The sequence below is a fragment of the Pan troglodytes genome, chromosome 18 (genome assembly GCF_028858775.2).
Source record: "Pan troglodytes isolate AG18354 chromosome 18, NHGRI_mPanTro3-v2.0_pri, whole genome shotgun sequence".
Taxonomy (NCBI): Eukaryota; Metazoa; Chordata; class Mammalia; order Primates; family Hominidae; genus Pan; species Pan troglodytes.
In genome coordinates, this window is record NC_072416.2 from 22,027,849 (window position 1) to 22,054,370 (window position 26,522).

Here is a 26,522-nt window from a genome sequence, read left to right on the forward strand (position 1 = left end):
AGAAAGAGGAGGGGCCAGGCTCCTCCCAGCTGCAAAGTCACAAACTTGTGTGGCTCTTTCCAGTGAGCAGGCCAGTTGGAGAGGTTGGAGGTTCTCTGGGGACCCCCCTCCCACCTAGCTGTCTCATTCCCACCTCTAAAAAAGTACATCTAACTGCCATTAGATTAAGGAAAAGGACAAAGACTGATCTTAACTGCTTCCTGCTGACAGGGGATGCTGTTTTGGGGAAATGACAGTCAGAGCTCCCTCAGAGGTCTATCTAAGGGTTCCCAGCAGAAGGGACCATCATCCCAGGCTCCAGTTATATGACTGTTTGGAGTTTGATGGCCTGAAGGCAAGAACAGACAAACTAGGTTATTAGAAAACATGTATCAAAACGAAACAAGGGGAAGGGGAAGGACAGCTCAAAAATTTCAAAGCCTTTTACCAGTTTGCACAGGGAGAGGGAGACCAAAAGCCTGACTGGCAAAAAAGCTTTACCTTTTGCCAGCATGTTGGGCTTCTGGGTTCCCTTCCCTTGAGGCCAATCCTAAGCCCACCAGTTTAAGGTTTGGGAAATTAACTCTTTCCAGTTTGGAGGATGCATCTGAGGGGAGTGTCCCATACTATGGAGACACAATTACCTATCAGTGATGAGAGAACAGAGGAGGAGAAAGGAAAAAGAAGGCGTTTTTCAAAGGAGTCCGGGGGCTTCAGGATGCATTTGAAAGGGGTACAGACTGAAGATGAATGGCTATCCATCTAGAAAGAGGGGAGAAGTCATCCCTGGTTCCCTTCTCTTCCTAGCAGATACCTGGGGCACATGAGGGAGGGAGGGAAGAGCGTCTTCTTTCCTCTTCCATCCTGCATTCCCGTGTCCTCGTGACCTTGGCAGGCATGGCCACGAGTGCTAAAGCAGTTTGCACCCATGAAGCAGGGAGGGCCTAGAGAATACGAATTATTCTCTCTCACCTATGCCTCTATCCCCCCTACTGTCAGTAGCCTTGGAGTTCCCTAGACCTCATTTATGCCATGGATTTTAACGTGGCCATTATCCATGAAACAGGAAGCTCGGGGTTGGCTTAATCGTCAGGAATCAGCCATGCTCACCTGCGCTGTGCCCTTTAATTACTGTTGTCATTTGACTCTGGATTCCTCAGATTCAGTTTTCCTTTCCAGGGCTTTGACATGATGCTTGGAATTGAGTTTGGGATAAAAATGTGTCTCACGGGGATTGCATGGACTCCTTATTATAAGCTGAATGCTAAGGTGAAACTGTGGAACTGAGTCCTCCTCCAACAAGGGAAAGAAGAGGATGTCTTGTGACATGCCCAGATAACTGGTGGCTGTAGTTATGTTTGCTAGGATTTGGGTGCATTGTGCTTGGCTTTGGTTAGCTCCCTTGGTCTTACTTTCCCAAAAAGGAAACCTCTGGGTGATGGGCACCCTCTTTATTCCCATCACCTGGCGGGATCTGCGAGATAATTGCTCAGAACTAGAATATTGATCCAGATTTTTACATTAGCCATCCCTCTTGCTCTTTCTGAGTTGCAGTCGGAGATTACTGGTTGGTTCACAGGAACAAGCAGGGTTAGTCTAAAATGTAGGTGAAAACTTAAAAACAACTAGTGAGTTTAGAATTTAATGACAAATATATAAGTTTTGACACATGATTTCTCTCTCTCTAGTCCACATGTTTGTTAAAAAAAAAATCATCATAGGACTGAGTGGTTTGCAGAATAGACTTCAGTCTTATACCTGGCCTGATTATTTGCATAAAGTGCAGCAAGAATAACTATTTCTACATGGCCTTTTGGATTCGCTTTGATGGAAATTTGTTCCACAGGAATCTCAGATAAGAAGACCTTTTAAAGCCAAGGCTAGCCATGGATTTATCCTCAAATTCCCGTGAGTTGGGTGATCCTTTCCTCTTAAGGTCCCAAGATAAAGTTGGAGATCCTGGATGTGTTAGAAAGTGACGTTCTTTACTGACCCCAAGTCAGGAACCCTGTACAGGGATTGCGTAAGCAAGGGTATGAAGCCAGTTTCCCCCCTGGGCTTTTATTGGCTCTGCAAGTTGAGATTGACTCCTTAAAGGGAAACATACCCTTCCAGTCAAAGCCTTGGTAAAATAATCACTTTCTCCAATTGTGTCCTGTTGCAAAAGAAAACTGGATTCTTATTTGCACTGATGCAAACAACCATATTGCCGTAATTTAAGAATACTCACACATAGTTTCCAAATTCTACAGGAACCAGGTGGAGAGAAACAGACGTGCTCCAAATTTTGTTTCCAGGAGTATACCTTGCTCAATTATTAAAGGCCATAAATAGTTCAAAATAAGTTTCCTTGAATCTGAAAAACAAAACAAGGATTAGCAATGTTCCAAGCAAAAGTCAGAAAGGTTTCTTCAGCTTTTTGAGTTCAGTCCATTTAGTTAACTCTTGTTTTGCTTGATATTTGTGAACATTTCAGCTCTTTATGAGTCCTATACATTTTCCTTTATCCAATGGTACAATCTTTAAAGTTATCAGAAGTTTGTATTTGAGAGCACCTGTTAAAGTTCTATAGCTCATTATAAACTGTCTTTGAAAAGGATTAAAACAAGACAACAAATGTCTGTGAAGAGCAAAATGTCCAGGGTGGTTACAGTTAGAAACAAAATTGACAAAGAAGTTTGGTTACCTCCATGGTTTACAACAACTTAACATAAAAACCTTAATTATGATTGATAGCATATACTCAGACACAAGAATTTTAGAAATCCCATATAATTTTGGAACATATATTAGCATTATTTACCAAAAATATAATCTAAAGAAGATTGAACATCATTTTGGCAATCCCATGTACCTAAACATGTCAAATAATCCTATTTACCTCTCTTTTCTGGACACTTATGGGCCCTCTGAAACATCTGAAAAGCCAGGTGTTAGGAAAGACAATTTTGAAATTTCAGTTTGATTTTGGGATGCCTTTTAAATATGTTTAAAGCACTCGATACTATGAAATAGAATTCCAGGTTACCATAAGTTATTTATTTTGCCAAAATAATGACTCAGAAATTTAAAAGAAGCAAAAACCTTTTATAACCCTTTATGAATTTTGCCAAAGAGCAGATTGGCATTTTAAGAATACCTTGTTGTGTTTTTATTTCAATTCTCAATTTACAGAAAAACCATATAATACCCTTTTGAATTTAATTAATATGTTCACACAGAGAACCTTTTCTGCAAAATTAATCTCCACAATTCTTCCACCACTTCTTTGAACTTTCAGCTTTTCCCTATCTAATTTAAAACAATCCTTTAACCCTAGGCAAAAATGTATATTTCCATGCCTTCTTATAACCTTTTACAAAAAAAAAAAAACCACATTGTACTGTTCTTACACATCTTGCATGTAAATCTATTTCCAGTAGTTTCAATTACATGTTATAATGGTAACCCCTAGCAATTTTTAACTTTAATTTAAAACCTGGCAAGTTGTTTTAATTGTGTGCTAAGTACAGACAAGTTTTGACTCCACTATAATTAAGGGTGTGGTTAGTTGCATAGGTCCCCAGGCCTTACCAGTTGTGAAGCTGGCAAGTCAAATAGTTCTCAAAACCCAAAAAGCAGTTTGTAACCTCAAAACACTTAGCAAACCTAGCATTTGACCTGCATTATTTTGTCCACCTACTCACATTTTAATGACATCTACTTTTTACAAATAATCTTTAAGACTGTTTTTATTTCTCAAAGATTAAAGTCACGTGAACTGAAAGGTACCACAGCTTTTATCTCCCCTTTAAAAAACATTAGATGCAAGCACTTGTCTTTCTTTAGGCCAAATTAATTAGAGTTCTTTTACAGACATCACATATAATACACACACAGACAGGCAGAAGAAAACCCAGTCCTCTGGGTAGGGCCCTTTAACAGACAGGGCTAGGAAAACATGCAAATATCAAACCAGAAAGAAACTTATTCCCTAAGGCAGGACTGCTAAACAAAGCCTTGCCACCACAGTTACAAGCCATGCCCTTGGGATGTAAAACAAGATGGAGGCTTGATTTCACAACTAAAACTTTGCAGAAAATATAAACAGTGATAGCTTTGGGGACTGGCCTAGTAAAAACGATTTCTAAAAGAAAGAAAAAAAAACTTTAAAGGTTAACTGCTGATAGGGTGGACAATAGGAAAGAAAAATAAACAGTTTAAAAATGCCTGGGGAAGAATGTCTTATTCTTATGCAAGTGGTTCCTCCACCAGGGAGACAAGTTTAAGCTTAATTACTGTCTGGTAGAATTAAACTCCTTGGCTAGGGAAAGGGAAGGCCACGGCAGGTGGCATGTGGCTGGGAACCAGCCAGCCAGCTGAACCCTTGGGCCATGCATCCCAGCCCCATGAGGGAGTGGGGAGCAGCGGGGAGCTGCTGCTTTCTGGTGCATCCCAAAAGAGGAAGGAAAAAGCCATGAGGATTAAAAGGCTCGGAAGGGAGAGAGAAAAATAATTCTTGATTTGCATCTCACTCACCACTTCTCAGGCCCCACGTTGGGTGCCAAAAATGTCACAGGGCTTTTCCTTAGTTCAGCTAAAGATAGGGTTTTTTGTCCCACGATCATGAAAATTCAGGCTCACAGGCAATTTGAATGGTGGGTAAGACAGGGTTTTATTGGGTGAAAAGGGAAGAAAAGGGGAAACAGGGACTCTCACTGGGCCAGAGTCTCTGTTAGAGCACTTCCTACCTGGCCATTCAAATCCCAGTTTCCACACAGAAAGAGGAGGGGCCAGGCTTCTCCCTGCTGCAAACAGCACAAACTTCTGTGGCTCCTCCCAGTGTGCAGGCCAGTTGGAGAGGCTGGAGATTATTGAGGGACCTCCTCCCACCTGGCTGTCTCACTATTATTGCCCTCATTTTACAGATGAAGAAACTGAGGCAGAGAGATTAAGTAATTTGCCCAAGATTATGAAGCTAGTAAGGATATAGCAGACCTGGAATTCAAAGTCAAATAGTATGGCTTCAGAGTCCCTGCACTTAACTACTATGTTAATTAAGTAATTAATTGAATTATTTCTCAGTACATGTTGGCTGTTGCTGTCATCATTATTATTTTCTTTTTCACCTTTTAACATTAAAAAAAATTTTTTTTGAGACAGGGTCTCGCTCCATTGCCCAGGCTGGAGTGCAGTAGTGCAGTCATAGCTCATGACAATCTCAAACTCCTGGGTTCAAGCAGTCCTCCTGCCTCAGCCTTCTAAGTAGCTGGGGACTATAGGCCTCTGCCATCATGCCCCCATTATCCTTGATTCTATTTACAAAGCAGAAAAGATCAAATGGACAGATAACTGTATTATATACAAGAAATTAGACTTGCCATGTGACCTCCCAACTTTGACTTTGACTCAGATGCTCACTGAAGCATTATTTCCTTAGGGAAACCTTCCCTGACACTGGGAGAATGCCCCTAATTATAAATTCTTACAACATTATATACCTCTTCTTGGTTGCAATAATCACAATTACATTTATGTCATTGTAAGGACATAATGACATTTCAATATTGTGGTAAAAACACACGTTATTAAATTTACCAGTCTTAATTATTTTTAACTGTATGGTTCATCAGTGTGAAGTATAGGAAGTATTCACATTTTGTAACAGATCTCTAGAATGTTTTCACCTTGAAAAACTGAAGTTCTATGTTCATTGCACACAAATTATCTCCCTCCTCCTTTCTCTAAGCCATTGGCAACCACCTTTCTCCTTTCTGTTTCTATGATTTTGATTGCTTTAGGTACATCCAATGATTGAAATCATACAGTATTTGCCCTCCTGTGCCTGGCTTATTTCACTTAGCATGATGTCCTTGAGGTTCATCCATGTGGTAGTATGTGATGGGATTTCCTTCTTTTTTAAGGCTGCACAATATTCCATTGTATGTATGTAACCACATTGTCTTTACCCATTCATCTGCTGATGGACATTTAGTTTGCTTTTAATGCTTGACTATTGTGAATAATGCTGCAATAAACATGGGTGTGCAAATATCTTTTTTTGTTGTTGTTGTTTTGTTTTGTTTTTGAGGCAGGGTCTTCCTTTGTTGTCTGGGCTAGAGTGCAGTGGCACGATTACTGTTCACTGCAGCCTCCACCTCCCAGGCTCAAGCCATCCTCGTACCTCAGCCTCCTGAGTAGTTGGAGCTACAGGCATGTGCCACCATGCCTGGCTAATTTTTGTATTTTTTTGTGGAAACTGGGTTTCACCATGCTGCCCAGGCTGGTCTCAAACTCTTGGGCTCAAGTGATCCACCTGCCTCAACCTCCCAAAGTGCTGGAACTACAGGCCTGAGCTATGATGCCTGGCCCGGATGTCATTTTGAGATCTTGCTTTGAATTTTTTTAGATATATACCTTTCTGTTTTTGTTTTTTTGCCACTATACTGTTTTCCACGGTGGCACCCATTTTGCATTCCCGACAGTGCACAATTTCTCCACATCCTCATCAACACTTATTTTTTGTTTGTTTGTTTTTGTTTTTTGATAGTGGCCAGCCTAGTAGATGTGAGCTGGAAATGTTGCGGGATTTTTTTTTTTTTTGAGACAGAGTCTTGCTCTGTCGCCCAGAGCTGGAGAGCGGTGGCGCGATCTCGGCTCACTGCAAGCTCCGCCTCCCAGGTTCATGCCATTCTCCTGCCTCAGCCTCCCGAGTAGCTGGGACTACAGGCTCCTGCCACCATGCCCGGCTAATTTTTTTGTATTTTTAGTAGAGACGGGATTTCACCGTGTTAGCCAGGATGGTCTCGATCTCCTGACCTCGTGATTCGTTGGCCTCGGCCTCCCAAAGTGCTGGGATTACAGGCTTGAGCCAGTGCGCCTGGCCTGTTGCGGGATTTTTAAGGAATCGCAGAGACCTATGGGGTTCAGGAGGATATTATTAATTATTTAGGTGCACCGGCCCAGTCGGATTAACATCCAAAGGACTGAGCACTGAACAAAGAGTTAAGTTAACTTTTAAGCATTTCGTAGGGGTAGGGAGATCTGTGCAGGGGGAAGCATACTACAGAAGCGAGAAACAAAGGCAGTTATTCAATTGAGACATGCATTACATCATTTCTTACTTTTCAAGGAAAAACATGTTTTGTTACTTGAGTTTATCTGTCTAGTGACCTTGCAGCTACACAGCTAGGGAATCAGGGTCTTCACAATGCCTGGGAAAGGAGGGGAGAGAAGGCTCACTAGCCACAGAAAAATAGGCAGTTAGTTTTAAAAGGACTCCAGCTCTTTCTCTTTCTCAGGGGGAATTGAGTTTTCTTACATACAGCTGAGTTTCTGCTTATGCACTCTTTAATTTCTTTTAATTCCTGCTCCAATATCTCATTATGGTTTTGATTTGCATTTATCTCATAGTTACTGATAATCATTAGAGGACTTGCATCTCTCTTAGGATTAGATGATGTGGCTCTTGGCCAGAGTTTTGGAGAGCACAGCCCTGGCCCATGCGCCTGCTGGGTCCTCCGAGAGCCGCCCCACCCAGGCCTGCGCGGCGTCTGGTGGCCGTTGGGTAAGGCTGGGTCATGGAAAGAAAGAATGAATGCAGACTACGGGCGGTGAATAGAGGTCTCGGATGCCAGCAGGCGTCCCAACCCAGCAAGAACTGGCTCAATTCCCAGAAGAAAGCGATCGGCCCCGAGGCAGGAAGGCCGGCTCCGGTGCAGGGCGCGCCGCCTGCGGGCTGCTCCGGGCCAGGGTCGACCCGAGGGCCAGCGCAAGCAGCGGCAACAGGAGCGCCAGGAGGTGAGGCGGGTTCGCCAGGAGTGGGGCCAGCACCCGGGCTGCCAGCCTAGCAGGGGCGTCTTGGCGGAGCCCCCTCGCCGGCTCCCAGAGAGGCTGGGAAGAACTGGGAGGGATGTCCCCAGTGCAGGGCGCCCAAGCGTGGCAGCACGGGCTGGGAGCGGAGAGCCAGCGGGGTGCGGCGCCAGAGTGCAGGGAGAACCACCAAGCGCCGGAATTGGGGAGCACGTGGAGGGGGCAGCGGCTCCAGCCCCAGACCGCCGCGCTCTGTCACTTTGCATTAAGAAAGCTTCCGGGGAATGCACACGGCCTGGCCGCCGCCTTCGTGCAGCCCGCCCTGCAGGTGCAGGAAGAAAATAATCGCACCCGTTTCTCAGGTGCTTACTTCACCATGTCCGATCCGGTAAGTTTTTTATCTGAGCAGCGGCCTGGGTCAGAGCGAACATGAGCTTTGGAAGCGCACTATTTGTGTGTTGTGCATCTCTGGACAGGTTACTTATGCTCTCTGGGCTCCAGTTTCCACACCTGTTTAAAAAAACAAAAGGAAAAAGAAAGGTTAAAATTAGACTTCCCTCACAGAGATTCTGTGAGCCTTGTTTGCTTCCTAAATGTTAGATGTTGTTATTTCTCCTGGGGTAATCTACGAAATAGGGTCTCCTGGTCCTATTTTACTCTTGGGAGATCCAGTTTCAGACAGTTAAGTAACTTGCCCACAGCAATTAAATGGAAACTGTGGGATTTCAACTCAGGAAGTCAAACTCCGGGGACTGAATATTATGTAATCCAGGTCCCACCATTTCTCAGAAGGGTGAACTTGGGTTTGCCACTTCTGGGACCCCTTTCCCTATCTGTGAAACAGGTGCAATAATAGTAGCTTGCCTATGGGGTTGTGAAGATCTACTGAGCTAACCCACATACGTGTCCCCCTACTAATGTGTGCATGCCAGAAGGGTAGGATTTTTTTTGTTTTGCTTGCAGATACATCCCCAGTGCCTGGCACACAGTAGATGTCCTATAAATACTTGGATGAATAAGGGGCACGTGTTACCTTTTATCCTTTCAATAACCCCTGCTAGTTCCAGACTGCAGATTAGGAGACAAAGGTTCAAAGAGGTTGAATAAGTCACCCCATGTTACCTGGGTGGTCTGTAGAGGAGTCTGTGTGATCTTGACATGCAATCCAGGTTCCATCACCTCCTAGCACAGTGAATGTGGCAGTTATCTGATTCTTCTGTGCCTCAGTTTCCTTATCTGTAAAATGAGGACAATAATGGCACCTATCCTATAGGGTTTTTGTGGGATTTTTTTTTTTTTTTTTGAATTGTTGTCTCGCTCTGTTGCCCAAGCTGGAGTGCAGTGTTGTGATTGTAGCTTATGCAGCTTCAACCTCCCAGGCTCAGGCGATCCTCCTGCCTCAGCCTCCCGAGTAGCTGGGACCAAAGGCACGCACCACCATGCCTGGCTAATTTTTTAAATTTTTGTAGAGATGGGGGTCTCACTATGTTGCCCAGTCCAGCCTTGAACTTCTGGGCTCAAAAGATCCTCCTGCCTCAGCCTCCTAAAGTGCTGGGATTACAGGCATGAGCCACCAAGCCCGACTTTCTTTTTTTTTTGAGACAGTCTCGCTCTGTTGCCCAGGCTGGAGTGCAATGGTGCAATCTCAGCTCACTGCAACAGCTGTCTCCCAGGTTCAAGCAATTCTCCTGCCTCAACCTCCCAAGTAGCTGAGATTACAGGTGCCCACCACCAGGCCTGGCTAATTTTTTTGTATTTTTAGTAGAGATGGGCTTTCATCATGTTGGCCAGGCTGGTCTTGAACTCCTGACCTCAGTTGATCCACTCGCCTCAGCCTCCCAAAGTGCTGGGATTACAGGCGTGAGCCACCACACCCAGCCCGAGCCCACCCTTTTGTGGGGATTAAAGATGAAACACTCGGAACAGTGCCTGGCACTTAGTAGGTGCTCAATCAACATTAGCTACAGTAAATGCTATGACCGCCCTCTACAGGAGTGGGGGAATGGCACAGTAGTTGCATCCATAAAGCACTTTTTCCTTGAACCCCTTCTCATCTATTTATTTATTTAGTTTTAGAGACTGAGTCTTGCTCTGTTGCCCAAGTTGGAGTGCAGTGGCACAATTGTAGCTCACTGCAGCCTTAAAGTCACGGCTCAAGCGATCCTCCCACCTCAGCTTCCTGAGTAGCTGGGACTACAGGTGCTCGCCTCTACACCCAGCTGATTTTTTAATTTTTTGTAGAGACAAGGTCTCGCTGTGTTGCCCAGGCTGGTCTCAAACTCCTGGCCTCAAGTGATCATCCTGCCTCAGCCTCCCAAGTAGCTAGGGCTTTAGGCGCACCCTACCACTCGCTTCTCATGTAGACAGTCTCCTTGCAGGGATCTCCACCTGTCAAAGTTTTGGAGAGTTCTGTGTTCTGGTAGGACAAATGCTGCCTTTAAGTGTGCCAGGGCAGGCTGGGCATGGTTACTCAAGCCTGTATTCCCAGCACTTTGGGAGGCCAAGGTGGGCAGATCACTTGAGTCCAGGAGTTCCAGACCAGCCCAGAGAACACGGCAAGACCTCGTCTCTACTAAAAGTACAAAAACTAGCTGGGTGTGGTGGTGCATGCCTGTGGTTCCAGCTACTCGGGAGGCTGAGGCACGAGAATTGCTTGAGCCCGGGAGGCAGAGATTGCAGTGAGCTAAGATTGCGCCACTGCATTCCAGGCTAGGCGACATTGCCAAACCCTGCCTCAAAAAAAAAAAAAAAAAAAAAAAAAAAAAAAAAAGCCAGGGCAGTTTCTGGGGACAGTAAGGCTGGCATGGGATGGGAAGGGCATTGTGCTTTCCTCTTAGTGGGAGGCACTACATCCTTTAATATGGTACTTGGTGGATAAGGAATCCTAGCCTTTAACATAATCATAGTCTTTCATGCCTGTTCTGCTTACCATGTGTCTGATATTGTGCTTAGTCCCAGCCCTAGTCATCTACAGAACTCGGGCTCCAGAGCCAGACCTCCTGGGTTAAAATCCTGCCTCTGCCACTTTCTTGCCTCTGCCACTTTCTTGCTGTGTGACCTTGGGCCAAGTTACTTAACCTCTCTGTGCTTCGAATGACTCATCTGTAAACTGGGATGATTCTAGTAGTACCTAACTCATAGGGCTGCTGTGAGGATTAAATACAACCCACACACAGATGGTGACAGAACAATGTAAGGATAAATGTCGGCCACTTACGTATTACAATGACTTCCATTTTATAGCTGAGGAAACTGAGTCAGGCTCAGGGAAATTCATAACCCGTCCAATGACATAGAACTATCCTTCCTATTCCAGTGTCTGCTCATTTATTTTCATTTCCCTCTTAATTCATGCCCCCCTCATTGTACCCCCTAATTCAATCATCAGCCTCTATCTAGGGTCCCTGCTTTCTGTGTCTGGGGCTCCCACATCTGCTGCTTCCAGAAGGTTCTCCCTCTTCCTCACTTCCCAAACTTGAGGGGCTCCCAGTGACCTTGGAAATATATCTTTTTCTTTCACTGTTCCTGTTGTTTTCTCCAATTACTAACACAATACTCATGCAAATTATTTTAAAAATTTATTTATAAAAATATTTGCATAGAAGGTGAAAAACTCTGCTAATTCACCCCCTGGTGATAATTGCTGCTTGGAGTTTCATGTGTGTTATTCCAGATTTCTCCGTCTCCTCCTGGGTGTAATAATAGAGATTATTTTTACTTATCTTTTAAAAAGATGGGACCGTGCTATTCATACTGTGTGCAATTCACAAGAGACAATTTTCAAGACTTCACTTATTTTTTGAAAAAGTTACACTGCCACGTGGTATAAAACCCCAAAGAGACCAGGCACAGTGGCTTGTAATCCCAGAACCTTGGGAGGCTGAGGCGGGAGGATCGCTTGAGATCAGGAGTTTGAGACCAGCCTAGGCAACATAGGGAGACCCCATCTTGACAAAAAAGAGAAACTAGGTGGGCATAGTGGTGAGTTCCTGTAGTCCCAGCTGCTCAGGAGGCTGAGGCTGAGGCAAGAGGATCGTTTGAGCCCAGCCTGGGTGACAAAGCAAGGCTCTGTCTCTAAAAAAGAAAAATGGAAAAAATCCACAGCATATCTAAGCAAATACTGAAAAGTATCTCCCTCCATATCTGTCTTCGGCCACCCAGTTTCTCACTCTGGAAGCAACCAGTATTGCCAACTTACTGTCTACCTGCAGACAAGAAATGTATAATTACAGTTTGTAGGGCATATATGTGTCATAAACCGAAATATGTAAAAATATGGTATAGTTTCTAGAAGAGGAGAAACAGAGGGGAGAAAACTCTATTAGAGAAAATGTTGAGTTGCTGATTTCCTTGTCCCACGCAATGGAGAGCGAGGAGACGCTGTCCATGGAACTTGGTAACATTTAGAGCAGTGGTTCTCAGGGGGAGGCAGTTTTGCCTCCCAGGGGATATTTGCCCATTCCTGAAGATATTTTTGGTTGTCATAGCTTGCAGATGGGGTGGGGTTGGGGTGTCCTCCTGGTATCTAATAGATAGAAGCCGGACATAATGCTAAACATCCTACAATGCACAGAGCAGTCCCCCCAGCTTCCCACAACAGGCAGTTGTCTGGCCCCAAATGACAGTACTGCCAAGGTTGAGAAATCCTGACTTATAGCTACAAAAGAATCAAAATCACTGCTTTGACTTCTTGCCAGGAGCTCGTTTGGCGCAGCTCCACAATGATTGGCAGGCAGAACCGCACGATCCAGGTGTTCCTAGAGTCAAATGCTGCCAGGTACTGCCCTTTCACCCCAGTAATGACAGCTCTTGGGGCAAACCAAACTGTCTTCTTGGAAACCACCACCCTCCTCCTCTCATTTCCTCTGATCATACAATTTATAACTCAGGTCTCTTCCACAGGAGAAAATTCCATTTCTCCATTGGAAAGCCACTGTTTTGCATTTAGTGCTAATACATCAAAGATTGGGGCTGGGTGCAGTGGCTCATGCCTGTAATCCCAACACCTTGGGAAGCCAAGGTGGGATGATCACTTGAGCCCGGTAGTTTGAGACAAGCCTGGGCAACGTAGAGAGACCCCATATCTATAAAAATTTAAAATGTTAGCCAAATGTGGTGGTACATACCTGTAGTCTCACCTCCTTGGGAGGCTGAGTGAGGCAGGAGGATTGCTTGAGCCCAACAGTCAGAGGCTGCAGTGAGCTATGATTGCACCACTGCATTCCAGCCTTGGTTGACAAAGCAAGAGCCTGTCTCAAAGAAAAAAAAAAAAAAAAAGAGGAACGGTAACTATAGACCCCAATACTTTCTGTGAATTATAGAACTAGGACATTCTTTTTTTCTTTTAAATGATACTCCCCCAAATGCAAATGCCATAGGAAACAGATTTTGTTTGTTTTGGTATTTGTAAAAATACAGAAATTTGATCCAGCCCTCAATTGTCTACCTCCTTCTTTATTTCTGTATGAATATAAAATCTCCTTCTCAGAGAAAACTCTTTGTGATGGATTAGCATCCCATCTGCTGGGGTTTATCCCTGGGAATGTGAGTCTTAGGTGGCTAGAAATAATCTTAGTCCAAACTTTCTCAAATGTTAACTGATGTAGCCCTTATCAACACTAGGAGGAGGGAGTGTATATAGTTCCCACTTTGTAGGTTAATGGGGAGGAAATTGAGGCTCAGAGGAGTTGAGACATTACAGTCTTAGAGTGCCAGAGTCAGCATTTGAATTCGAGTCAACTGTCTTGAAATGTGGGCTGGTTTTATACTGCCTGTCCTTTGTTTCCAGAAGGGACATGCCATTGGTGATCATAACTACAGAGTTAAACCTGTATGGTCCGCATGTTGCCAAAGGGGATGTATCTATAGAAAAATGTGGCCAGGCGGCCAGATGCAGTGGCTCATGCCTGTAATCCCAGCATTTTGGCAGGCCGAGACAGGTGGATTACCTGAGGTCAGGAGTTCAAGACCAGCCTGGCCAACATGGTGAAACCTCATCTCTACTAAAAATACAAAAATTAGCCAGGTGTAGTGGCAGACACCTGTAATCCCAGCTACTCGGGAGGCTGAGATAGGAGAATCACTTGAACCTGGGAGGCGGAGGTTGCAGTGAGCCCAGATGGCGCCATTGCACTCCAGCCTGGGCGACAGAGCAAGACTCAGTCTTCAAAAAAAAAAAAAAAAAAAAAGAAGAAAAGAAAAACGTGGCCAGGCCAGGTGCAGTGGCTTACGCCTGTAATCCCAGCAGTTTTGGAGACCGAGATGGGTGGATCACTTGAGCTCAGGAGTTCAAGACCAGCCTGGGCAACACGACAAAACCCCAGCTCTTCAAAAAATACAAAAATTAGTCAGGCATGATGGCTTGCACCTGTGGTCCCAGCTACTTGGGAGGCTGAGGCAGGAGGATCCCTTGAGTCCAGGAGGCGGAGGTTGCAGTGAGCTGACATTGTGGCACTGCACTCCAGCCCAGGTGACAGAGGGCAACGCTGTCTCAAAAAAAAAAAAAAAAGGAGCCAGTGCCCGGGGGTGTCTAGTGGAGCATCACGTTCCATTCTTTGTTGGATTAATGAATTCAGGTAGTCTCTTCCCACACCACTTCACTCTCTAGGGTTAAAAAAAAACACACAAAATGAATCTATTTACTTCCTTATGGTGTCCAAGAAATAAAATAACCTCTAGAAAGGACTTTGATATTTTCATTGAACTGATAACAAAAGAATATTAATGAGAGGGAGGAGTTAGGGCTTAGGAAGAAGGAAATGCACAACTTGGGACCTGAGTTAGGCCTTCATCCTTGCGGACTCAGTAGACAGAGGCCGTAGGTGCAGCTGTGATGGTAGAGGTGGAAGACTGATTTGCATTTTCACCAGGTGAGACCTGGTTACTCATTGGTTGGTGAGGAAAGAGATAATAGCCAGGGCGGCGTAAAACGGCAATGAGCTCAGTAAACAACCCCCTCCCCGTGATCTTCGTGGCTTCCCGCCTAGACGTGTGACCAAGATAGCAAGGAGCAGTCTTTAAGGCGACACGGCAGAGAGGCAGAAAAAGATGGGCCTTACCGGTTAGTTAAGCAAAAAAGAGGACCTGTTGCCTGTCCCTCTAGCTTTGAACTACAAAGTGGAGGGGAAGTTTGTCTGGATTTTCCTGTAGAACTGAGGGCAGGTAAGTGAAAGTGCTTTGAAGGAGGGGTGGGAGGTCATGGGAATAATGCGGAATGCTTGGGAACGTGTCAGCGAAGGAGGACGGAAACTGAGGCTGTCGTATTGCTTATTGCCAGACGAGGGTACAGAATTGAGGTACAACAGATGTTTGTTAGAGGAAAGAATGACCAGGGGAAATGGGAGGCAAGAGAGTGTTGATTATGAGAACAAGCCCTAGGGTTATCTGCTTGAGTTGGAATCTGGGCTTCCCCAGGTCTAACTGTGGGATTCTGGGTCAGTTATTGTATGTTTCTGGCCTTGGTTTCCTTGTCTGTAGAATGGGTAGTATGCCAAAAGCTCCCACTTCCACAGGTGGATATCAGAGCTAATAAAATACGGTGCACGACAAACACGCAATAAATGTGACCTCTATGTCTGGGGGTGTCTCCTGGAGCATCATGTTCTAGAAGAATGCTTTGTTGGATGAGTGAATTCAGGTGGTCTCTCCCAATGGTATTTCATTTTCTGGGATTAAAAAAAAAATCTATTTACTTCTTTATGGTGTTCAAGAAACAATAACTTCTCATTTTTCTCATCCTTCTCATTTTTCTCATCCTTCTCATTTTTCTCATCCTTCTCTTCTTCCTCTGATAAGTGATTTTTGTGTTTTTTTTTTTTTTTTTCGAGACAATATCTCACTCTGTTGCCCAGGCTGGAGTACAGTGGTGAAATCATAGCTCACTGCAGCCTTGATCTCCTGGGCTCAAGCAATCCTCCTGCTTCAGCCTTCTGAGTAGCTGAGACTACAGGCACATGCCACCATGCCTGCCTACCTTTTATGATTTTTAGTAGAGACAAGGTCTGACTATATTGCCTAGGATGGTCTCAAACTCCTAAGCTCAAGCGATCCTTCTGCCTCAGCCTGCCAAAGTGCTGGCATTACAGGCATGAGCCACCATGCACTGCCAACAATGATGTTGTTGATGATGATGATCTAAGCCCAGCATATGCAATCAGAGAGGTATGGGTTTGAATCCCATTCTGCCTCTGTTTAGCTGTGTGACCTTGAGTGAGTTACTTAACCTCTCTGGGTCTCAATGTAATCATAAAATGGGGATAATAATACCTCCCCATAAAGTTGTTTGAGCATTCAGTTGCTGATACATGTGAAGGGCATAGCCCTGTGCCTGGCATGCATGTCAGCACTCAATAAATAGTGCTGTCTTCATGCTTATTACTGTTGTTGTTATTATTATTAACTTATTATTATTGTTATTGTTTGACTAGATTCTTTCTACACTAGAGAGGGGAAAAGAAGCTCAGTGGAAATGAATGTGTTGGGTTTTTTTTTTTTTTTTTGAGACAGTGTCTTGCTCTGTCGCTCAGTCTGGAGTGCAGTGGCGCGATCTCGGCGCACTGCAAGCTCCGCCTCCCAGGTTCACGCCATTCTCCTGCCTCAGCCTCCGGAGTAGCTGGGACTACGGGCGCCTGCCACCATGCCCGGCTAATTTTTTGTATTTTTAGTAGAGACGGGGTTTCACCGTGTTAGCCAGGATGGTCTGAATCTCCTGACCTCGTGATCCATCCGCCTCGGCCTCCCAAAGTGCTGGGATTACAGGCGTGAGCCACTGCGCCGGGCCACTAATGTTAAAAGTAGGGTTTATTGTCATATTTTGCCAGAAAAGGTCCTGTCCCCAGAAGACAGGGTCAAGTTCAAGCTATAGAGTATCTTCATAAACACTTAATGAATAACGCAATGAATCATATTTGCCAAGATGTTTCGGGATGACGTGGCAGGAGGTGACGCTATTATTGCTCAGGTTATTTCTAGTCACCCAACGTTCATCATTCCCAGAGATAAATCACAGCAGCTAGAATGCTAATCATCAGTTATGGTCATTTCTGCGAAGGCATTCATAGGGAAAGGAATATTTATAGGGAGTGTAGTGGTGTGATCATAGCTCATTGCAGCCTTGAACTTCTGGGCTTGAGTGATCCTCCTGCCTTAGCCTCCTAAGTAGCTGGGACTACAGGCATTCACCACCATTAATGACTAAAAATCAACTAATTTTAGGCCAGGTGTGGTGGGTCACGTCTGTAATCCCAGCACTTTGGGAGGCCAAGGAGGGCAGATCACGAGATTAGGAGATCAAGACCATCCTGGCCAACATGGTGAAACCCTGTCTCTACTAAAATACAAAAAAAAATTAGCCAGGCATGGTGGCACGCGCCTGTAGTCTCAGCTACTGGAGAGGCTGAAGCAAGGGAATCACTGGAACCCGTGTGGCGGAGGTTGCAGTGAGCTGAGATCATGCCACTGCACTCCAGCCTGGCAACAGAGCAAGACTCCGTCTCAAAAAAAAAATTAAAAAAAATCAACTAATTTAAAAATTTTCTGTAGAGACAGAGTTTCACTCTGTCCCCCAGGCTGGAGTGCAGTGGCATGATCATACTGCACTGCAGCCTCAACTCCCTTGTTTCAAGTCATCATCCAGGCTCAGCCTCCTGGGTAGCTGGGACTAACGGCTGCATGCCACTGTGCTCAGCTAATTTTTAAAATTTTTTGTAGAGCCAGGGTCTTGCTATGTCACCTAAGCTGGTCTCCAACTCCTGGTTTCAAGCAATCCTCCTGCCTCAGCCTCCCAAAGCCCCAGGATTACAGGATTGAGCCATCTCGCCTGTCTGAACATGGGTATAATTTAAAAGAAAAAAAAGACAGTCTTGTGTTTAGAATTCACCAGAAGAATTGGAAGCCCATAGTTACAGTTCCCAGCCTTTGATGTGTTAGCACCCACATCCAATGCAAAATAGTGGCTTTCCAAAGGAGAAATGGAATTTTATCCTGTGTCAGAGACTTGAGTTATAAATTATACGATCAGAGGAAAGGACTTAAAATGAGAGGAGGTGAGTGGAGATCTCCAAGAAAATGGTTTAGGTCACCCCAAGAATTGTCATTCCTGAGGTGAGATAACAGGACCTGGCAGTATGAGACTCATGGACACCTGGATCGCAAGGTTCTGTCTGTCAGTCAGTGTGGCACTGAGAAAGATCAGAGCTGGAGCCAAAAGCACAAAGCAGTAATTGTGATCCTGTCTGTTTTGAACATGTTGATTTTTTTTCATCATGGGTTTTTTGCACTTATTTTTATTTTTAAAAGTATCACATTAAAATATTATTTATTTTGATGATATGGTGTGTTCCCACCCAAATCTCATCTTGAATTATAGCTCCCATAATCCCCACATGTCATGAGAGGGACGCTGTGGGAGGTAATTGAGTCATAGGGGTGGGTTTTTCCCATGCTGTTCTCATGGGAACACGAGATCTGACGGTTTTATAAAGGGCAGTTCCCCTGCACACATGCTTTTGCCTGCCGCCATGTAAGATGTGCCTTTGCTCCTCCTTTGCCTTCTGCCATGATTGTGAGACCTCCCCAGCCATGTGGAACTGTGAGTCCATTAAACCTCTTTTTCTTTATAAATTACCCAGTCTCAGGTATGAAAATGGACGATACACTTGATTACTGGGATTTTTGGCCCCCTTTAAATTTGCATCTCAGCTCAACACTTACCTTACTCCCTCACCCTAGTCCTGGCCCTGCTGCAAACAGCATTGAATCTAGAAACTTCCCAAGCTTGATGTCATACTTACCCAGCATGGGAGAAAAGGTAGCAGAATTCAAGAGGTGAATGTGGAACAAATCAGAGTTGAAAAAAGAAAATTTGAGCCAAGTATGGTTGGCATACACCTATAGTCACAGCTACTCAGGAGGCTGAGGCAGGAGGATGGCTTGGGCCTAGGAGGTCGCATCACTGCACTCTGGCCTGGATAACAGAGTGAGACTCCATCTCTTAAAAAAGAGAGAGAGAGGGCCGGGCGCAGTGGCTCACGCCTGTAATCCCAGCACTTTGGAAGGCCGAGGCGGGCGGATCACGAGGTCAGGAGATCAAGACCATCCTGGCCAATATGGTGAAACCCCGTCTCTATTAAAAATACAAAAAAATTAGCTGGGCATGGTGGCACATGCCTGTAGTCCCAACTGCTCAGGAGGCTGAGGCAGGAGAATTGCTTGAACCTGGGAGGCGGAGGTTGCAGTGAGCCAAGATCACACCACTATACTCCAGCCCGGGCAACAGAGCTAGACTCCATTTCAAAAAAAAAATAAAGAGAAGAGAGAATTTGCTATGACTCAAAGATATTTAAAGGGGGGAAAAGAGAGAGAAAGAATTTGCTTTTCTGCTTCCCTGAATGGGGTGAAAAGAGGGACATTTAGGATACTGTGTTTCAAAGGAAACTCCAATGCCCTGCTTCCAAACCACTTTCCAGGTGTCTCCGTTTACTTAGGGACCTGGATTGCTCGAGAACCTCCATAATCACATGTTTGCATTTTTAAGTACTTACTTAATTTATCTTTTTTATTTGGAAATCACATTTTTTATTTTCAAAACATTGTAAGCAGCTGGGTATGGTGGCTCACGTCTGTTGTAGCCCAAGCACTTCGGGAGGCCAAGGTGGGAGGATCTCTTGAGCCTAGGCATTAGAAATCAGCCTGGGTGCAACAATGTCTCTACAAAAAAAATTTAAAAATAGGCCGGGCCCAGTGGCTCACCCCTGTCATCCCAGCACTTTGGGGGGCCGAGGTGGGTGGATCATGAGGTCAGGCCTGGCCAACATGGTGAAACCCCATCTCTAATAAAACTACAAAAAAATTAGCTGGGCGTAGTGGTGGGCACCTGTAATCCCAGCTGCTTGGGAGGCTGAGGCAGGAGAATTGCTTGAACCTGGGAGGTGGAGGTTGCAGTGAGCTGAGATTGAGCCATTGCACTCCAGCCTGGGCCACAGAGCGAGACTCAGTCTGGATGTTAATTAATTAAAAAATAAAAATTCAGCCAGTCGTGGTGGCATGTGCCTGTGTTGCTAGCTACTCACGAGGCTGAGGCGGGAGGATCGATGGAGCCCAGCAGTTAGAGGCTCCAGTGAACTGTGGTTGCACCGCTGCACTTACCCCTTCTCCTTTCTCTTCCTTCTCCCATTCTTTTCTCTCCCAATTTTGTTTCATTGTTTATATTTTGTTGTTTCCTTCATAGCGATAAATCAGGATATCTCAACTTTTGTATGACTGACACATTGGATCAGATCATTCTTGGCTGTGGGGGCTGTCTTGTGCATTAGAGAATGTTTAACAGCATCCCTGGCCTGCACCCACTAGACACCAGTAGCACACTCACTGCAGTTGTGACAACCAGAAGTTTGCCAGACTTTGCTCAGTGTCCCTTGAGGGCAAAATCACTCTCAGTTGAGAACCACTGCCAATGATGATGTACTTATAGTTCCTTAAACTTGGACGGCGTCGCTGACTCTCCACTTCATAAGAGAAGGAATTTAGCACCTCAACATTTTCCCCTAATAAAGTTCTACCCCCTGCATTTCCCCACTTCTAAAAATTATTTTTTACATATTGTGGTTTATAAGCTTGCGTTTTGTGTCTTATAAACTACAATTATATGTTTCTTGCATTGTAGGTTGAATACTAGAAAAAAAGTTTTTTCCCACTGTACTTTCAACAAAGAACACTTCTGTGATCAGATATTGGCGGAGGTTGAGGGGTCCACACTGACCAAGTCTCCAACACCAGCTGGGTGCCCCACAATTTTATTGTTATTATTATTATTATTATTATTATTATTTTGAGACAGAATCTTTCTCTGTTACCCAGGCTGGAGTGCAGTGGTGCCATCTTGGCTCACTGCAATCTCCACCTCCCAGGTTGAAGCGATTCTCCTGCCTCAGCCTCCTGAGTAGCTGGAACTACAGGCATGTGCCACCACACCTGGTTAATTGTTTTTTATTTTTAGTAGAGACAGGGTTTTGCCATGTTGGCCAGGCTTGTCTCAAACTCCTGACCTCAGGTGTTCTGCCCACCTCAGCCTCCCAAAGTGCTGGGATTACAAGTGTTAGCCACCACACCTGCCACCACAGTTTTATTGAATTCTAGCATAATGTGACTGAAGTTAGTGTCAGAACCCACAGGTTAAGGGCTCAGCCCCACAAGACTGCCTCCCAACTTTAGATATCAATTTCAAGTCCTGGCCTTGGGAACTTCTGACCAGCTGGCTGTAAAGTAGAAGTTTTTGTGACTCTTCCACAGGTTCAGTTATTTTCTAGAATGGCTCACACAACTCAGGGAAACCTTTACTTAGGTTTACCTGTAAACCTATAAACCATATCATATTATGGTAACCATATCATATTACCCGTAAACCATATCATATTATAAAGAATATGATATGCTGGGAGTGGTGGCTCATGCCTGTAATCCCAGCCCTTTGGGAGGCCAAGGCGGGTGGATCACCTGAGGTCAGGAGTTCGAGACCAGCCTGGGCAACATGGCGGAAACCCGTCTACAAAAAATACAAAAATTAGACGGGCACGGTGGCGGACCCCTGTAATCCCAGCTACTAGGGAGGCTGAGACAGGAGAACCACTTCAACCTGGGAGGCAGAGGTTGCAGTGAGCCGAGATGGCGCCATTGCCCTTCAGCCTGGGTGACAAGAGTGAAACTCTGTCTTAAAAAAAAAGAATATGATAAAGGATACAGGTGAACAGCCAGGTAAAGAGGTACACAGGGTAAGTTCCAGAAGAGTCCCAAGTTCAGGAGCTTCTGTCCCAGTGAGTTGGGGTGTGTCACTCTCTAAGAATGTGGATGTGTTCAACCTGGAAGATCTCCAACCTCTTCATTGAGGGTTTTTATGGAGGTTCCATTGATTATTAAATCAATCTCCAGTCCTTCTTTCGTTCCTGGAGGATGAGGGGCAAGGCCGAAAGTTGCAAGCTTCTAACCCTGGCTTGGTCTTTCTGGTGAGCAGCCTCCATCCAGGAACCCCTGTTGAAAGCTGCCTCATTGGAACAAAAGACATTCCCGTAACCCAGGAATTTCCAAGCGATTAGGAGCTCTGTTTTAGGAACCGGAACCAAAGACCAAATACTAGAACAAAAGACACTCCCATCACCTAGGAAATTCCAATGTTTTAGGAGCCTGTGCCGGAAACCTGGAATAAAGACCAAAGATATATTTCTTATCACAAATCACAATATCACAAGTAGATTATAAAAGATGAAAACTACCTGGCTTCAAAGCTGTGGTTATGTGTGCATTAGAGAAGTTGACTTCCTAGAAAGGGACATTTAATTCTATGTCACTTTATGTCACTTAATCTGAGCCATTGGTCCAGGTGAGTTGAGTTTGCTTTTTTTTTTTTTTTTTTTTTTCCTGTGCACCCTTGACTGCTCACAGACAGGCCAGAGTTTAGTTTATTCATATCTGGTTCTGACTTTCTTTACAGGTTTTAGAGGATTGCTTGTTTTGGAGTTTCTATTTGTCTTTGTTTTTTTGTTGTTGACAGAGAAAATATACACAGCTTTACTGTGTCTCTGAGATCACCCCAGTTCTTACTCATTCTCTTTGTTGGGTGGTATAATTTGGACCGACTGCTTTCTAGAGCTGGGGCACAGCTGTTATCCTGGGATTTCTTTCCATTGTCTCTTGAATATCATTTCTCCCTTTCTCTCAAATACCTTCTTCATCTTGCTTTAGGTTTTCCTCAAGCAATTTATTTGTTTATTTATTGAGATAGAGTCTCACTCTGTCATCCAGGCTGGAGTGCAGTGGCGTGATCTCAGCTCACTGCAACCTCTGCCTTCCAGGTTCAAGTGATTCTCCCACCTCAGCCTCCCAAGTAGCTGGGATTACAGGCATGCACCACCACGCTCAGCTCATTTTTGTATTTTTAGTGATGACAGGGTTTCACGATGTTGGCCAGGCTGATCTCGAACTCCTGACCTCAGGCAATCCACCCGCCTTGGCCTCCCAAATTGCTGGGATTACAGGCGTGAGCCACCGCACCCAGCCAATAGCACCTATTTCTAAGGTTATGGTAAGATTTAAATGGGTTAATGCCTGTCCAGATCTTAGAACAGTGCCTGGCACTGATATATAAGTTGTTTTGTTATCATTGATTTCTATTTTGTGTTTTGCCGTCTGCAAATCCAAGCAATAATACTTGGGTTGTGTTATATAATACTTGTTTAACTAAGCATTATAGGACTATTATAAGAATCCGAATTAGTCTTATAAAGAGCTACGCTTCTGACCTCCAAGGTGGATCCAGAAGGAGGTTCTTTTTCCTCTAAAAGAGGGAGACTTGATGCAGACCCATACAGGCAGGGTGCATAAAAGTCACCCCAGCTTCATTGCCTCCTGCCACCTTTCCCAGACCCGGTGGTAGAGAATAGGGAGGATCCCTAGCCAAAGGGAGCATTAAACTTTATCATTTTTCACTGTTCCTGGCAGGATTCTGAGCACACTGACAGTGGGGAAGGGAAGAGGGCAGGTTTCTGTAGCCTACGGGTCTCCAGTAAGCAGCATCCTTTCTTGTTGGATAGCAGAGGAGCCCACTCCTAGTAGATCTCAGTGGGTGCAAGAGCCAGGATGTGCACCTTGACTTGTCCCCATCTGTCCCAGGGACAGGCGTCCTCCTTCTTCTGGGTTGGGATCCAGCCATCCAGCCAAGCAAGAAGGGGGAAACTGCTGAAGCACAAGTAACCCACAAACCCACTTTTTGTTTTGTTTTGCTTTAAAAAGCAATTTAATCATCTTAAAACATTTTTTATTGCTTCTCTTTTCTTTTTTAAATGCTCACCTTCTCTGTGATGGTAACAAATCAACTTTTTTCTTCCCTGCTCTCTCCCTGCTCCTCGCTGGCTGATCTGCAGTGATTCTTAAACTTTGGCGCATAAAGGAATCACTTGGGAAACCCGATAAAAAGCTAAATTCCCAGGTCCCACTTGAGGTTTAGTGAATGAAAACTTCTGGGAATGGGTCCTGGGCTGGGGTGGTCTTCCTGGGACTGATGGGGTTTTAGCACAGAACTTCTAGTGCCCAAACTGGGGAAGTCCTGGGCACACTGGGACAAGCTGGTCACCTGAGGATCCATGTGCCCCCCTCTCCAGCAGGCTCCCAAGTGACTTTCATGGGCACCCAAGCTTGATGTTGTCAGATGCATCCTCATAATAATGTTTTAAATGTTGGAGTTCCGGCTGGGCACAATGGCTCACACCTGTAATCCCAGCACTTTGGGAGGCCAAGGCCAGCGGATCACTTGAGGCCAAGAGTTCAAGACCAGCCTGGGCAACATGGTGAATTAAGTTAATTAAAATTAAATTTAATAGTTGGGCACAGTAGCTCACACCTATAATCCCAGCTACTCAAGAGGCTGAGACGCAGGAATCACTTGAGTCCAGGAGTTCGAGGCTGCAGTGAGCTATCATCGTGCCACTGCACACGAGCCTGAGTGACAAAACGAGACCCTGTCTCTGAAAGAAGAAAAATAAATAATTTAGTTTCTCAATCTAGTTCCCGAGCTAGCCATATTTGAAGTGTTCCATAGCTACATGTGGCTAGTGGCTGCCATATTGGACATACATGTAGAGAACCATTCCATTGGCATAGAAAGTTCTGTTGGACAGCCTTGCCCTAGATCAAGTTTTGTCAACTTTGGCACTCTTGGCATTTGGGGCCAAATAATTTTCTATTGTGGGGAGGCCAGTCTTGTACATTTTAGGATGTTTAGCAGCTACCTACTAGATGCCAATGTCACACCCCCTGCTACAGTTGTGACAAACCAAAATGTCTCCACACATTGCCAAATGTGCTCTCAGAGGCAAAATCGCCCCCACTTGAGAACCACTGCTCTAGATCCATAGTTTCTGCCACTCTCTTTCTTAAATAGAATGAAAGCCAGCCGCACACTGCGTACTTCAAACAGAACACCAGCCCCTGAATGCAAACATTGTACTGTGATTCAATTGCATCCACCAGCTTTACATCTAAGGCCTGTGAGCTTCACCCACCTTGGGGACTGTCTTAGGAGAAGGAAAGTCTTGTTACAAAGTAGCATTAATCAAGTGGGCTTAGAGTTATAGTTAGGGTAAAACTGCTGGGAGGGGTTTAGTCCATGAACTTCCTTCCAAGAAAGGATCATGGTAAAAGAGGAGGAATCTTAGCTAGCGGAAAGAGATTTGATAGGCTTCAAACATCCATGTAAAATAAAATAATCTTCTCATTCTAGCTTTTTTAAAAACAAATTTTACTGGTGAAGATTAATTGGTGACTTGTGAAGATTAATTGGTGACATTTGCCAACTCTTTCTTCCCAAATTTCCCAATTCTTTTTTTTTTTTTTTTTTTTTTTTGAGACAGCATCTTGCTCTGTTGCCCAGGCTGGAGTACAGTGGCATGATCATAGCTCATTGCAGCCTCGAACTCCCAGCCTCAAACGATTGCGCTGGCTTAGACTCTGAAAGTACTGCGATTACAAGCTTGAGCCACCTCACTCAGCCCCAATTCTCATTTAAAAAATACATTAGAACTCATGTTAATTCAGTGTTATAAGAGGCATTTGTTACTTCAGTAGTAAACACTATACCTTAGACCATTTCCTTGAAGGATTTTTTGCCATGTTTAGGTGATGACTTTCAAGCGATTAAAATTCATTTTTCATTTTCTAGCTTCTGACTCTTACTCATTTAACAAGCTAAAAATCTTACATTCTCTTTACCTTACTTTTCCTTGAGAATTGAATAAATATCTTGAATAGATATCTTGAAAACTTAGTAAATTCCTTACAGAAGGGAAAACAAACAAACAAAAAGGACAAGAGGATGACTATTTTGCTGTATTTATATTTTCCTTTTTTTTTGTTGTTTTGTTTTGTTTTCTTGAGACAGAGTCTCTCTCTGTTGCCCAGGCTGGAGTGCAGTGGCATGATCTCGGCTTACTGCAACCTCCGCCTTCCAGGTTCAAGCAATTCCTGTGCCTCAGCCTCCCAAGTAGTTGGGATTACAGGTGTGAGCCACCACACCTGGCTCATTTTCTTATTTTTAGTAGAGATGGGTTTTCGCCATGTTAGCCAGGCTGGTCTCCAATTCCTGGCCTCAAGTGATCCGCCCATCTCAGCCTCCCAAAGTGCTGGGATTACAGGCATGAGCCACCATGCCCGACCAGTATTTTTATTTTCCTATTCATAGGTTTGATCTTGCTGTCTTGAAACCATAGACCTTATTTTCTAAGCATAGACCTCATTTTCTTAGGCTCTAAGGAGTCTAAGTGTATGGCTGTGAATGTGCCTGACACTCTGAAAAGCCAACACGGATCTCAACACTAACAAATGTTTATTTACAGGAAGGCTTTGTTAATTGAGTGATGGAAGCTATTGCTCTCACTTGCTATTTAGAGACTATTGACATTACCTTTATTTCCTGGTCCTGAACATTACACACTGCAGATAAAGGAGTTCCTGGCATTTATTTGTCATGGCATCGAGGCTGACAGCCAAAGTAATCATTACACTAATACACAAACCCAGAAAGAGCAATCAAGAGCAGGCAAGCAAACGAAATCAATGTCTCTGCTGAAATGTGCCTGTGTGTGAGCGTCCCATGACCTGGTGCTCTGGCAACCACTCGTCCATGTGTGGGGGCCATCATCCTTGTGTTGGAGTTGTCTGTCCAAGATCAGGTGCCTGCAAAAAGAATGGGAGCTTCCAGAACTGCTAAT

At 44.6% G+C, this 26,522-nt stretch overlaps 1 protein-coding gene across 3 annotated transcripts in view; it reads left to right on the plus strand.

Moving 5' to 3' along the window:
* Positions 1 to 7,436: 7,436 nt before the first annotated feature.
* Positions 7,437 to 26,522, plus strand: part of TMC5 (transmembrane channel like 5) — an 87,306-nt gene continuing 68,220 nt past the window's right edge. The window contains exon 1 of one of the 3 annotated variants that reach the window (XM_016929563.3): positions 7,437 to 7,758. The gene's annotated coding sequence lies outside the window, so the exon portion shown is untranslated. Of the gene's footprint in view, positions 8,159 to 26,522 lie in introns of all 3 variants that reach the window. The other 2 variants (XR_010152570.1, XM_016929562.4) reach the window with 2 other exon arrangements.